Source organism: Schistocerca americana, unplaced genomic scaffold (genome assembly GCF_021461395.2).
Source record: "Schistocerca americana isolate TAMUIC-IGC-003095 unplaced genomic scaffold, iqSchAmer2.1 HiC_scaffold_54, whole genome shotgun sequence".
Taxonomy (NCBI): Eukaryota; Metazoa; Arthropoda; class Insecta; order Orthoptera; family Acrididae; genus Schistocerca; species Schistocerca americana.
The window spans coordinates 903,744-916,474 of NW_025726280.1; positions in this window are offsets into that span (position 1 = coordinate 903,744).

The window sequence follows — 12,731 nt, forward strand, 5'->3', positions numbered from 1 at the left end:
TTGCATCGGAATTAAATACAAAAGGCACAAAGCCGACTTAAGGACCTGTAGACTGACTCTTCCTACTGTCTATGTTTTGAAACATTCCTGTGACCATAGTTATAGATTCCGGAGCTTCATTTCAGGTTTACTGTATCCCTTGGACCTTCTTATTGACGATGAAACACAGAAAGTGCATCGGAATTAAATAGAAAAGGCACAATGCCGACTTATGTACAAGCCGACTGACTCTTACTACTGTCTATGTTTTGAACCATTCCTGTGACACTAGTTTTAAATTTCCGATGCTTCACTTCAGGTTTACTGTATCCCGCTGACCTTCTTATTGACGATGAAACACAGAAATTGCATCGGAATTATATACAAATGGCACAATGCCGCCTTAAGTAGAAGAAGACCGACTCTAATTACTGTCAATGTTTTGAACCATTCCTGTGACACTAGTTATGGATTCAGATGCTTCACTTCAGGTTACGGTATCCCTTGGACCTTCTTATTCACGATGAAACACAGAAATTGCATCGTAATTAAATAGAAAAGGCACAGTGTCGAAATAAGTACAAGAGGACTGACTCTTCTTACTGACTGTTTTGAACCATTCCTGTGGCACTAATTATAGATTTCGATGCTTCATTTCAGGTTTACTGTATCCCTCTGACCTTCTTATTGACGATGAAACACACAAATTGCATCGGAATCATATACAAATGGCACAATGCCGCCTTAAGTACGAGAAGACTGACTCGCCTTACTGTCTATGCTGAGAACCATTCCTGTGACACTAGTTATAGATTCCGATGCATCGCTTCAGGTTTAATGTATCCCTCTCACCTTCTTATTGACGATGAAACACAGAAATTGAACCGGAATTAAATACAAAAGTCACAATGTCGACTTAAGTACAAGAGGACTGACTCTTCCTACTGTCTATGTTTTGAACCATTCCTGTGACACTAGTTATAGATTCCGATGCTTCACTTCAGAATTACTGTATTCCTCTGACCTTCGTATATACGATAAAACACAGAAATTGCATCGTAATTAAATGGAAAAGGCACAATGCCGACTTAAGTACAAGAAGACTGACTCTTCTTACTGACTGTTTTGAACCATTCCTGTGGCACTGGTTATAGATTCCGATGCTTCATTTCAGGTTTTCTGTATCCCTCTGACCTTCGTATTGACGATGAAACACAGAAACTGCATCGGTATTAAATACAAAAGGCACAATGCCGCCTTAAGAACAAGAAGACTGACCCTTCTTACTGTCCATGTTTTGAACCACTCCTGTGACACTAGTTATAGATTCCGATGCTTCACTTCAGGTTCAATGTATCCCTCTGACCTTCTTATTGACGATGAAACTCAGAAATAGCATCGGAATTAAATACAAAAGGCAAAATGCCGACTTAAGTAGAAGAAGACTGACTCTTCTTACTGTCTATGTTTTGAACCGATCCTGTGACACTAGTGATAGATTCCGATGCTTCACTTCAGGTATACTGTATCCCTTGGACCTTCTTATTGACGATGAAACACCGAAATTGCATCGGAATTAAATACGAAAGGCACAATGCCGACATAAGTGCAAGAGGACTGACTCTTCTTACTGACTATGTTTTGAACCATTCCTGTGACTCCACTTATAGATTCCGATGCTCACTTCAGGTTTACTATGTCCCTCTGACCTTCTTATTGACGATGAAACACAGAAATTGATTCGGAATTAAATAGGAAAGGCACAATGCCGACTTCAGTACAAGAAGACTGACTCTTCTTACTGAATATGATTTGAACCATTCCTGTGACACTAGTTAAAGATTCCGATGCTTCACTTCAGGTTTACTGTATCCCTCTGACCTTCTTACTGACGATGAAACACAGAAATTGCATCGGAATTAAATAGAAAAGGCACAATGCCGACTTAAGTACAAGAAGACTGACTCTTCTTACTGTCTATCATTTAAACCATTCCTGTGACGCTAGTTATAGATTCCGATGCTTCACCCCAGGTTTACTGTATCCCTTGGACCTTCTAATTGACGATGAAACACCGAAATTGCATCGGAATTAAATACGAAAGGCACAATGCCGACATAAGTGCAAGAAGACTGACTCTTCTTACTGACTATGTTTTGAACCATTCCTGTGACTCCACTTATAGATTCCGATGCTTCACTTCAGATTTACTATGTCCCTTTGACCTTCTTATTGCCGATGAAACACAGAAATTGCATCGGAATTAAATACAAAAGGCACAATGCCGGTTTAAGTACATGTAGACTGACTCTTCCTGCTGTCTACGTTTTGAACCATTCCTGTGACACTAGTTATAGAATCCGATGCTTCATTTCTGGCTTACTGTATCCCTTGGCCCTTCTTATTGACAATGAAACACAGAAAGTGCTACGGAATTAAATAGAAAAAGCCCCATGCCGACTTAAGTACAAGAAGACTGTCTCTTCCTACTGTCTATGTTTTGATCCATTCCTGTGACACTAGTTACAGATTCCGATGCGTCACTTCAGGTTTACTGTATCCCTATGACCTTCTTATTGACGATGAAACACGGAAACTGCATCGGAATTAAATACAAAAGGCACAATGCCGACTTAAGTACAAGAAGATTGACTCTTCTTACTGTCTATGTTTTGAACCATTCCTGTGAACGTAGTTATAGATTCCGATGCTTCACTTCAGGTTTACTGTATCCCTCTGACCTACGTTTGACGATGAAACACAGAAATTGCATCGGAATTAAATACAAAAGGCACAATGCCGACATAAGTACAAGAGGACTGACTCTTCCTACTGTCCATGTTTTGAACCATTCCTGTGACACTAGTTATAGATTCCAATGCTTCACGTCAGGTTTACTGTATCCCTCTGTCTTTCTTATTGACGATGAAACACCGAAATCGCATCGAAATTATATACAAAATGCACAATGCCGACTCAAGTACAAGAAGACTGACCCCTCTTACTGTCTATGTTTTGAACCATTCCTGTGTCACTAGTTATAGATTCCGATGCTTCACTTCTGGTTTACAGTATCCCTCTGACCTTCTTATTGACAATGAAACAGAGAAATAGCATCGGAATTAAATAGAAAACGCACAATGCCGACTTAAGTACAAGTAGACTGACTCTTCCTTCTGTCTATGTTTTGAACCATTAGTGTGACACTAGTTATAGATTCCGATGCTTCACTTCAGGTTTACTGTATCCCTCTGACCTTCTTATTGACGATGAAACACAGAAATTGCATCGGAATTAAATACAAAAAGCACAATGCCAACTTAAGTACAAGAAAACTGACTCATATTACTGTCTATGTTTGTACCATTCCTGTGACACTAGTTATAGAATCCGATGCTTCATTTCAGGTTTACTGTATCCCTTGGCCCTTCTTATTGACGATGAAACACAGAAAGTGCAACGGAAATAAATACAAAAGGCACAATGCCGACTTAAGTACAAGAAGACTGACTCTTCCTACTGTCCATGTTTTGAACCATTCCTGTGACACTAGTTATAGATTCCGAAGCTTCACTTCAGGTCTACTGTATCCCTCTGACCTTCATATTGACGATGGAACACCGAAATTGCATCGGAATTAAATACAAAAGGCACAATGCCAAGTACAAGAAGACTGACCCTTCTTACTGTCTATGTTTTGAACCATTCCTGTGACACTAGTTATAGATTCCGATGCTTCACTTCAGGTTTACAGTATCCCTCTGACCTTCTTATTGACGATGAAACACAAAAATAGCATCGGAATTAAATAGAAAACGAGCAATGCCGACTTAAGTACAAGAAGACTGACTCACCCTACTGTGTATGTTTTGATCCATTGCTGTGACACTAGTTACAGATTCCGATGCGTCACTTCAGCTTTACGGTGTCCCTCTGACCTTCTTATTGACGATGAAACACGGAAACTGCATCGGAATTAAATAGAAAAGGCACAATGCCGAGTTAAGTACAGGAAGATTGACTCTTCTTACTGTCTATGTTTTGAACCATTCCTGTGAACCTAGTTATAGGTTCCGATGCTTCACTTCAGGTTTACTGTAACCCCCTGACCTTCTTATTGACGATGAAACACCGAAATTGCATCGGAATTAAATACAAAAGGCACAATGCCGACTTAAGTACAAGAAGACTGACTCATATTATTGTCTATGTTTGAACCATTACTGTGACACTAGTTATAGATTCCGATGCTTCACTTCAGGTTTACTGTATCCCTTGGACCTTCTTATTGACGATGAAACACAGAAATTGCATCGGAATTAAATACAAAAGGCACAATGCCGACTTATGTACAAAAGACTGACTCATCTTACTGTCTATGTTTTGAACCATTCCTGTGACACTAGTTATAGATTCCGATACTTCACTTCAGGTTTAGTGTATCCCTCCGACCTTCTTATTGACGATGAAACACAGTAATTGCATCGGAATTAAATTGAAAAGTGCACAATGCCGACTTAAGTACAAGAAGACTGACTCTTCTTACTGTCTATGTTTTGAACCATTCCTGTGCCACTAGTTATAGATTCCGATGCTTCACGTCAGGTTTACTGTATCCCTCTGACCTTCTTATTGCCGATGAAACACAGATATTGCATCGGAATTAAATACAAAAGGCAAAACGCCGACTTAAGTACATGTAGACTGACTCTTCCTGCTGTCTATGTTTTGACCCTTCCTGTGACACTAGTTATAGAATCCGATGCTTCATTTCTGGTTTACTGTATCCCTCTGACCTTCTTATTGCCGATGATACACAGAAATTGCATCGGAATTAAATACAAAAGGCACAATGCCGACTTAAGTACATGTAGACTGACTCTTCCTGCTGTCTATGTTTTGAACCATTCTTGTGACACTAGTTATAGAATCCGATGCTTCACTTCAGGTTTACTGTATCCCTTGGACCTTCTTATTGACGATGAAACACAGAAAGTGCAACGGAATTAAATAGAAAAGGCCCCATGCCGACTTAAGTACAAGAAGACTGACTCTTCCTACTGTCTATGATTTGATCCATACCTGTGACACTAGTTACAGATTCCGATGCTTCACTTCAGGTTTAGTGTATCCCTCTGACCTTCTTATTGACGATGAAACACAGAGATTGCATCGGAATTATATACAAATAGGCACAATGCCGACTTAAGTACAAGATGACTGACTCTTCCTACTGTCCATGTTTTGAACAAATCCTGTGACACTAGTTATAGATTCCGATGCTTCCCTTCAGGTTTACTGTATCCCTCTGAATTTCTTATTGACGATGACACACCGAAATTGCATCGGAATTAAATACAAATGGCACAATGCCGACTTAAGTACAAGAAGACAGACCCTACTTACTGTCTATGTTTTGAACCATTCCTGTGACACTAGTTAAGATTCCGTTGCCTCACCTCAGGTGTACTGTATCCCTCTGACCTTCTTATTGACGATGAAACACAGAAATTGCATCGGAATTAAATTGAAAAGGCACAATGCCAACTTTAGTACAAGAAGACTGACTCTTATTACTGTCTATGGGTTGAACCATTCCTGTGACACTACTTATAGATTCCGATGCTTCACTTCAGGTTTACTGTATCCCTTGGACCTTCTTATTGACGATGAGACACAGGAATTGCATCGGAATTAAATACAAAAGGCACAATGCCGACTTATGTACAAAAGACTGACTCACCTTTCTGTCTAGGTTTTGAACCATTCCTGTGACACTAGTTATAGATTCCGATGCTTCACTTCAGGTTTAGTGTATCCCTCTGAAACTCTTATTGACGATGAAACACAGTAATTGTGTCGGAATTAAATTGAAAAGGGCACAATGCCGACTTAAGTACAAGAAGACTGACCCTTCTTACTGTCTATGTTTTGAACCAATCCTGTGACACTAGTTATAGATTACGATGCTTCACTTCAGGTTTACTGTATCCCTCTGACCTTCTTATTGACGATGAAACACAGAAATTGCATCGGAATTAAATACAAAGGGCACAATGCCAACTTAAGTACAAAAATACTGACACTTCCTACTGTCAATGTTTTGAACCATTCCTGTGACACTAGTTATAGATTCCGATGCTTCACCTCAGGTTTACTGTATCTCTCTGAATTTCTTATTGACGATGAAACACAGAAATTGCATCGGAATTAAATACAAAAGGCACAATGCCGACTTAAGTACAAGAAGACTGACTCTTTCTACTGTCCATGTTTTGAACCATTCCTGTGACACTAGTTATAGATTCCGATGCCTCACTTCAGGTTTACTGTATCCGTCTCACCTTCTTATTGATGATGAAACACGGAAACTGCGTCGGAATTAAATACAAAAGGCACAAAACCGACTTAAGTACAAGAAGATTGACTCTTCTTACTGTCTATGTTTTGAACCATTCCTGTGAACCTAGTTATAGATTCCGATGCTTCACTTCAGGTTTACTGTATCCCTTGGACCTTCGTTTTGACGATGAAACACAGAAATTGCATCGGAATTAAATACAAAAGGCACAATGCCGACTTAAGTACAAGAAAACTGACTCTTCCTTCTGTCCATGTTTTGAACCATTCCTGTGACACTAGTTATAGATTCCAATGCCTCACTTCAGGTTTACTGTATCCCTCTGACCTTCTTATTGACGATTAAACACCTAAATTGCATCGGAACTAAATACAAAAGGCACAATGCCGACTTAAGTACAAGAAGACTGACCCTTCTGACTGGCTATGTTTTGAACCATTCCTGTGACTCTAGTAATAGATTCCGATGCTTCACTTCAGGTTTACAGTATCCCTCTGACCTTCTTATTGACGATGAAACACAGAAATAGCATCGGAATTAAATAGAAGAGGCACAATGCCGACTTAAGTACAAGTAGACTGACTCTTCCTTCTGTCTATGTTTTGCACCATTCCTGTGACACTAGTTATAGATTCCAATGCTTCACTTCAGGTTTACTGTATTCCTCTGACCTTCTTATTGACGATGAAACACAGAAATTGCATCGGAATTAAATACAAAAGGCACAATGCCAACTTTAGTACAAGAAGACTGACTCTTATTACTGTCTATGTTTTGAACCAATCCTGTGACACTAGTTATAGATTCCGATGCTTCACTTCAGGTTTACTGTATCCCTTGGACCTTCTTATTGACGATGAAACACAGGAATTGCATCGGAATTAAATACAAAAGGCACAATGCCGACTTCAATACAAGAGGACCGACTCATCATACTGTCTATTTTTTGAACCATTCCTGTGACACTAGTTATAGATTCCGATGTTTCACTTCAGGTTTACTGTATACCTTGGACCTTCTTATTGACGACGAAACACAGATATTGCATCGGAATTAAATAGAAAAGGCACAATGCCGACTTGAGTACAAGAAGACTGACCCTTCCCATTGTCTATGTTTTGAACCATTCCTGTGACACTAGTTATAGATTCCGATGCTTCACTTCAGATTTACTGTATCCCTCTGACCTTCTTATTGACGATGAAACACAGAATTTGCATCGGAATGAAATAGAAAAAGCACAATGCCGACTTAAGTACAAGAAGACTGACTCTTCTTACTGTCTATGATTTGAAACATTCCTGGGACACTAGTTATAGATTCCGATGCTTCACTTCAGGTTTACTGTATCCCTTGAACCTTCTTATTGGCGATGAACCACAGAAATTACATCGGAATTAAATACAAAAGGCACAATGCCGACTTATGTACAAGAAGACTGACTCATCTTAATGTCTATGGTTGAACTATTTCTGTGACAGTAGTTATAGATTCCGATGCTTCACTTCAGGTTTACTGTATCCGTTGGACGTTCTTATTGACGATGAAACACAGAAAATGCATCGGAATTAAATAGAAAAAGCACGATGCCGACTTAAGTACATGTAGACTGACATTTCCTGCTGTCTATGTTTGAACCATTCCTGTGACACTAGTTACAGAATCCGATGCATCAATTCAGGTTTACTGTATCCCTTGGACCTTCTTATTGACGATGAAACACAGAAAGTGCAACTGAATTAAATAGAAAAGGCCCCATGCCGACTTAAGTACAAGATGACTGACTCTTCCTACTGTCTATGTTTTGATCCATTCCTGTGACACTAGTTACAGATTCCGATGCTTCACTTCAGGTTTACTGCATCCCTCTGTCCTTCTTATTGACGATGAAACACAGAAACTGCATCGGACATAAATACAAAAGGCAAAATGCCGACTTAAGTACAAGAAGACTGACTCTTCTTACTGTCTATGTTTTGAACCATTCCTGGGACACTAGTTATAGATTCCGATGTTTCACTTCAGGTTTACTGTATCCCTCTGACGTTCCTATTGATGATGAAACACAGAAATTGCATCGGAATTAAATAGAAAAGGCTCAAGGCCGACTTAAGTACAAGAACACTGACTCTAATTACTGTCTATGTTTGAACCATTCCTGTGACACTAGTTATAGATTCCGATGCTTCACTTCAGGTTTACTGTATCCCTTGGACGTTCTTATTGACGATGAAACACAGAAATTGCATCGGAATTAAATACAAAAGGCACAATGCCGACTTATTTACAAAAGACCGACTCATCTTACTGTCTATGTTTTGAACCATTCCAGTGACGCTAGTTATGGATTTCGATGCTTCACTTCAGGTTTACTGTATCCCTCTGACCTTCTTATTGACGACGAAACATAGAAATTGCATCGGAATTGAATAGAGGAGGCACAATGCCGACTTAAGTAGAAGAAGACTGACACTTCCTTCTGTCTGTGTTTTGAACCATTCCTGTGACACTAGTTATAGGTTCCGATGCTTCACCTCAGGTTTACTGTATCGCTCTGACCTTCTTATTGACGATGAAACACAGAAATTGCATTGGAATTAGATACAAAAAGCACAATGCCGACTTCAGTACAAGAGGACCGACTCTTCTTACTGTCTATTTTTTGAACCATTCCTGTGACACTAGTTATAGATTCCAATGTTTCACTTCAGGTTTACTGTATCCCTTGGACCTTCTTATTGACGACGAAACACAGAAATTCCATCGGAATTAAATAGAAAAGGCACAATGCCGACTTGAGTACAAGAAGACTGACATTTCCTAATGTGTATGTTTTGAACCATTCCTGTGACACTAGTTTTAGATTCCGATGCTTCACTTCAGATTTACTGTATCCCTCTGACCTTCTTATTGACGATGAAACACAGAAATAGCATCGGAATGAAATAGAAAATGCACAATGCCGACTTAAGTACAAGAAGACTGACTCTTCTTACTGTCTATGATTTGAACCATTCCTGGGACACTACTTATAGATTCCGATGTTTCACTTCATGTTTACTGTATCCCTCTGACCTTCCTATTGATGATGAAACACAGAAATAGCATCGGTATTAAATAGAAAAATCACAATGCCGACTTAAGTACAAGAAGACCGACTCTTCTTTCTGTCTATGTTTTGAACCATTCCTGTGACACTAGTTATAGATTCCGATGCTTCACTTCAGTGTTGCTGTATCCCTTGAACCATCTTATTGGCGATGAACCACAGAAATTACATCGGAATCGAATACAAAATGCACAATGCCGACTTATGTACAAGAAGACTGACTCATCTTAATGTCTATGTTTGAACTATTCCTGTGACATTAGTTATAGATTCAGATGCTTCACTTCAGGTTTACTGTATCCGTTGGACGTTCTTATTGACGATGAAACACAGAAATTGCATCGGAATTAAATAGAAAAAGCACGATGCCGACTTAAGTACATGTAGACGGACTCTTCCTGCTTTCTATGTTTGAACCATTCCTGTGACACTAGTTATAGAATCCGATGCAACAATTCAGGTTTACTGTGTCCCTTGGACCTTCTTATTGACGATGAAACACAGAAATTGCATCGGAATTAAATACAAAGGGCACAATGCCAACTTAAGTACAAAAAGACTGACACTTCCTACTGTCAATGTTTTGAACCATTCCTGTGACACTAGTTATAGATTCCGATGCTTCACCTCAGGTTTACTGTATCTCTCTGAATTTCTTATTGACGATGAAACACAGAAATTGCATCGGAATTAAATACAAAAGGCACAATGCCGACCTAAGTACAAGAAGACTGACCCTACTTACTGTCGATGTTTTGAACCATTCCTGTGACACTAGTTAAGATTCCGATGCCTCACCGCAAGTTTACTGTTTCCCTCTGACCTTCTTATTGACGATGAAACACAGAAATTCCATCGGAATTAAATTGAAAAGGCACAATGCCGACTTACGTACAAGAAGACTGACTCTTCCTACTTTCTATGATTTGAAAAATTCCTGTGACACTAGTTACAGATTCCGATTCTTCGCTTCTGGTTTACTGTATCCCTTGGACCTTCTTATTGACGATGAAACACCGAAATTGCATCGGAATTAAATACAAAAGGCACAATGCCGACTTAAGTACAAGAAGACTGACTCTTTCTACTGTCCATGTTTTGAACCATTCCTGTGACACTAGTTATAGATTCCGATGCCTCACTTCAGGTTTACTGTATCCCTCTCACCTTCTTATTGATGATGAAACACGGTAACTGCGTCGGAATTAAATACAAAAGGCACAAAACCGACTTAAGTACAAGAAGATTGACTCTTCTTACTGTCTATGTTTTGAACCATTCCTGTGAACCTAGTTATAGATTCCGATGCTTCACTTCAGGTTTACTGTATCCCTTGGACCTTCGTTTTGACGATGAAACACAGAAATTGCATCGGAATTAAATACAAAAGGCACAATGCCGACTTAAGTACAAGAAAACTGACTCTTCCTTCTGTCCATGTTTTGAACCATTCCTGTGACACTAGTTATAGATTCCAATGCCTCACTTCAGGTTTACTGTATCCCTCTGACCTTCTTATTGACGATTAAACACCTAAATTGCATCGGAACTAAATACAAAAGGCACAATGCCGACTTAAGTACAAGAAGACTGCCCTTCTGACTGGCTATGTTTTGAACCATTCCTGTGACTCTAGTAATAGATTCCGATGCTTCACTTCAGGTTTACAGTATCCCTCTGACCTTCTTATTGACGACGAAACACAGAAATAGCATCGGAATTAAATAGAAGAGGCACAATGATGACTTAAGTACAAGTAGACTGACTCTTCCTTCTGTCTATGTTTTGCACCATTCCTGTGACACTAGTTATAGATTCCAATGCTTCACTTCAGGTTTACTGTATTCCTCTGACCTTCTTATTGACGATGAAACACAGAAATTGCATCGGAATTAAATACAAAAGGCACAATGCCAACTTTAGTACAAGAAGACTGACTCTTATTACTGTCTATGTTTTGAACCATTCCTGTGTCACTAGTTATAGATTCCGATGCATCACTTCAGGTTTACTGTATCCCTTGGACCTTCTTATTGACGACGAAACACAGATATTGCATCGGAATTAAATAGAAAAGGCACAATGCCGACTTGAGTACAAGAAGACTGACCCTTCCCATTGTCTATGTTTTGAACCATTCCTGTGACACTAGTTATAGATTGCGATGCTTCACTTCAGATTTACTGTATCCCTCTGACCTTCTTATTGACGATGAAACACAGAAATTGCATCGGAATGAAATAGAAAAAGCACAATGCCGACTTAAGTACAAGAAGACTGACTCTTCTTACTGTCTATGATTTGAAACATTCCTGGGACACTAGTTATAGATTCCGATGCTTCACTTCAGGTTTACTGTATCCCTTGAACCTTCTTATTGGCGATGAACCACAGAAATTACATCGGAATTAAATACAAAAGGCACAATGACGACTTATGTACAAGAAGACTGACTCATCTTAATGTCTATGGTTGAACTATTTCTGTGACACTAGTTATAGATTCCGATGCTTCACTTCAGGTTTACTGTATCCGTTGGACGTTCTTATTGACGATGAAACACAGAAAATGCATCGGAATTAAATAGAAAAAGCACGATGCCGACTTAAGTACATGTAGACTGACTCTTCCTGCTGTCTATGTTTGAACCATTCCTGTGACAATAGTTACAGAATCCGATGCATCAATTCAGGTTTACTGCATCCCTTGGACCTTCTTATTGACGATGAAACACAGAAAGTGCAACTGAATTAAATAGAAAAGGCCCCATGCCGACTTAAGTACAAGATGACTGACTCTTCCTACTGTCTATGTTTTGATCCATTCCTGTGACACTAGTTACAGATTCCGATGCTTCACTTCAGGTTTACTGCATCCCTCTGACCTTCTTATTGACGATGAAACACAGAAACTGCATCGGACATAAATAAAAAAGGCAAAATGATGACTTAAGTACAAGAACACTGACCCTTCTTACTGTCTATGTTTTGAACCATTCCTGGGACACTAGTTATAGATTCCGATGTTTCACTTCAGGTTTACTGTATCCCTCTGACGTTCCTATTGATGATGAAACACAGAAATTGCATCGGAATTAAATAGAAAAGGCTCAAGGCCGACTTAAGTACAAGAAGACTGACTCTTCTTACTGTCTATGTTTTGAACAATTCCTGTGATACTAGTTATGGATTCCGATTCATCACTTCAGGTTTACTGTATCCCTCTGACCTTCTTATTGACGATGAAACACAGAAATTGCATCGGAATTAAATACAAAAGGCA